This window comes from Mirounga leonina, unplaced genomic scaffold (genome assembly GCF_011800145.1).
Source record: "Mirounga leonina isolate KUSES-001 unplaced genomic scaffold, KU_Mleo_1.0 Mir_199, whole genome shotgun sequence".
Lineage (NCBI taxonomy): Eukaryota > Metazoa > Chordata > Mammalia > Carnivora > Phocidae > Mirounga > Mirounga leonina.
In genome coordinates this window covers 1,173,219-1,176,579 of record NW_023270498.1, presented here as the reverse complement: position 1 = coordinate 1,176,579, position 3,361 = coordinate 1,173,219, and the positions used below count along the sequence as shown (strand labels likewise).

Sequence of the window (3,361 nt, the reverse complement as noted above, 5' to 3'; positions counted from 1 at the left end):
GCAAAACACATTTTTATGAAAACTAAATACAAAAATTAAATTTAAAATATTGTGTAAAATGCATTAGCTGTGTTTTATAGACATAGGCTCGGAGATTCATTCCACTCGGTAATTATTTTAAAGTGCCTGTCAGAGTGGAAAACAGAATGCTTTGTTGTTTACAAACCCATCCCTTGGAAAGCATCAAAGGGCCCCGAGTGAAAACCCAAGAACCCAACAGACACATGACGAGGAAACAGACAACAGATAACCCTTAGAAATGGTGCAGCGAAGACAGATGAATGTTTTTAAAAGCCATTTTTCGTGTCCTGAGAAATAAGCTGCAACGAAGTGCAAATGAACAGCATTCAAACAATTAAAGATAAAATTTAGGCATCGAGACAAAGGAGTCCCACAAATGTGTGATTAGTGTGACTGTAGAAGTAAGCTATGTACTGGGATGGGGGAGATTGAAGATACAATTCAAGAAAATTGTCCAGAAACAAAATGAGCTGAATCGTGTCATTAAAACGACATTCTGGGTCTCAGGAAGTGTTTACAAAGGGCAAAGCATCCTTATAAGTACGGCAATGAGCTTAGCGGATGTCCAAGAAAAAGGTGAGTATTTGGGGTGTGTAAGTGAGGGACTCCGATTACCCACAGAGGAGGACAGAAGAGAAATGCTCCACCACCATCCCAGCGAGGGACAGAAATTGAAGTGTAGAAGTAAAGCGAAACTGAAATATCATTGCTTTATTAAAAATAGGCGCACAGATCATTTTCACCTAGGAATTCCATTTACCTCGCATGTGAGCATTCAAGTGTCTACCCTGGTACATGACAGCCCCTACTTTTTGTTCACAACTGAAAGATAGGGAAAAAACCTACATATTTATCAGAGGAAAAGAATTAAATCAATGATGATCAGTTTATAGAAAGGAATTCTGAAGAGCCATTAAACAGAACGGCACCGATCCATGACTGTGGTTAGTGGAAAAAGCGGGACGGTGTGTTTGCTGCTTGCGTGTTATCCACACACTGTCCAGCACATGGGTGCACACGTAAGTGTTAGCACACATGCACACGCACACGTATGAGCCCACGGAAAGGTTCTAACGTGATGCACAGGCAGCCGATCACAGAGAGGGTCCCCAGAAAGGGGGCAGCGTTGGGGGACAACGGTGGAAGCAAACACATGCTCCATCTTTGGGATTTTGTGCCCCACACACGTGTAGCAGACGGTGACCCAGAAACACAGCATCGCTTTTCAGTAGAATGCAGCCTCCCTGGTTTATAAAAACTGAACATCCTAGTTAGAATAAGCCGGGAAGGGTGAGCACTGCAACCAGTGCTCGCACCAGCCCCCAGTGACACAGCCCCGGGATGACCGCTCCAGCCTCCACGTCCCCTCCGTGAGTTCAGGACGCGGCGATCCGGTGTGGGGAACATCCAGCGCGAGCCCCTGCCCACGACTCCGTATGTCACAAGTGCCAGGCTGCTCTGCTTTGTGGAACTTCTCCCCTGGAATCCTGGGCCACTTGCCCAGAGCATCTTATCAACTTTCTCTTACTCGAGGGCGACGTCACCCAGGAAGGCAGGGAGGCAGCAGGGCTTCTTCTCCCCACTGCACCCCTGAGGCGGGCCCCACCACGCTGGTGAAACCCGCTAAGCTGGTGCCCAGAGCCTTGCATCTCCAGTGGCAGGTGAACGGGCAGAACTGGGAAAGCCGGGGCTGCAGCAGGTGACCCTGAAAGGCCCCGTGCTCACCAGCTTTGCTGCTTGGGGTGACGGTGGCAAGCCACGCTGCTAGAAGGGAGGTGTCATGTGACCCCCCGGTGTGACTAGGGTAGGAATTCACCCCAGGGGAGCACGTTCAGCTCGCTGACTGAGCCAAGTCAGCAAAGCTGCCGGTTCCCCGACAGGTAGCCGACGGGGAGCTGCGGTCTGGAGCACGAGACCTGCAAGGGACACCCTGCCTTTTGTGCTGGGTGGGTCAGGTCGGGAGACCAGAGACATGACGGCCATGTCACACTGTGGAGCTGACATTTCAGAGCACTTCCACTCCCTGGAAGAGAGGAGTTTCGAGTCCTTGGGTTCAGAGCAGAAGCGAGAAGGGAAAACAAGACCGATCACTATGAGTAGCTGATAATGGCCAAGTATTTAGGGGAGAAGCAATGTGGCAGGAGAAGAGCCATCGAAAATCTAAAATGTGTTAAAAACAAATAACCTCTGTTCATGGTTAAGTGGAGTGTGGTCAAGATTGATCAAGACATATAAAGTGTGGGATTCTGGGCTGCTGGAATCGGTGAAGGATCTCAAGATGGCTGCATAAAAACTTGCTCTAAAAACCATTGACTGAGTAGCTTTTGGGGAGATCATACCCCAAAACCAGAAGGCCATTGCTAACTCCCTGAAATCCTGGAATGAGACACTTACCTCCAAGTTGGCTACTCTCCCTGAGAAACCTCCTGCTATCGACTGGGCTTACAACAAGGCCAATGTGGCGAAGGCTGGTTTGGTAGATGACTTTGAGAAGAAGTTTAAGGCCCTGAAGTTTCCTGTGCCAAAGGATAAATATACTGTTCCAGTGGATGCTGAAGAAAAAGAAGATGTGAACAGTTGTGCCGAGTTTTTGTCTCTCTCAAAGGCCAGGATTGAGGAATATGAAAAAGAGATGGAGAAGATGAGGAACATAATTCCATTTGATCAGATGACCATTGAGGACCTGAATGAAGTCTTCCCAGAAACCAAATTAGACAAGAAGAAGTATCCCTATTGGCCTCACAAGCCAATTGAGAATTTATAAACTTGAGTTGGGGAGAAAGATCTGGCCCTCATATTGTAAACTCTGGACATTAAAAATAATGATACAGAAAAAAAGAAAAAAAAAGACATATAAAGTGTGCATTGGCCAAAAAAGAAAGAAAGAAAGAAAGAAAAATTCCAGTAGCTTAAATCTCTGGCATGGCACCAGCCTATTTATTGGGTGCTGTTAAGGGTAACGCTTGCTTGCACAGGGTGTGTTGGAAAGAGACAGACTCCCCATAGATCAAGGTTGGGGGGCCTGTGAATAAAATGTCACTAACACAAGATATCTGGTGATACAATCCAAATGGGCAGTGCCATTAATATCGTAAAGACACCAATGCCCCACATGCCTTCCTGAGTGGCTAAAAGTCACAGCATTTGTCATATCGAGCATCGGCGAGGTCTGGTGGGAACATAAACTGGTCCAACCCCCTCACACAAGTCTGGTAATTTGTACTAAAGCCAAGCACCTCATTCCCATGTGACCTGGCAGTTCTACTCGGGATTTATCCAAGTGAAATGAAAAAGACGCACACATCCTTGGAAAGTCTTGCACATCATTCTTCGAATTCAA

The 3,361-nt window shown here is 47.0% G+C and overlaps 1 pseudogene; it reads left to right on the top strand.

Moving 5' to 3' along the window:
* Nucleotides 1-2,299: 2,299 nt before the first annotated feature.
* LOC118024584 lies at nucleotides 2,300-3,029 on the top strand (annotated as a pseudogene).
* Nucleotides 3,030-3,361: the final 332 nt, after the last annotated feature.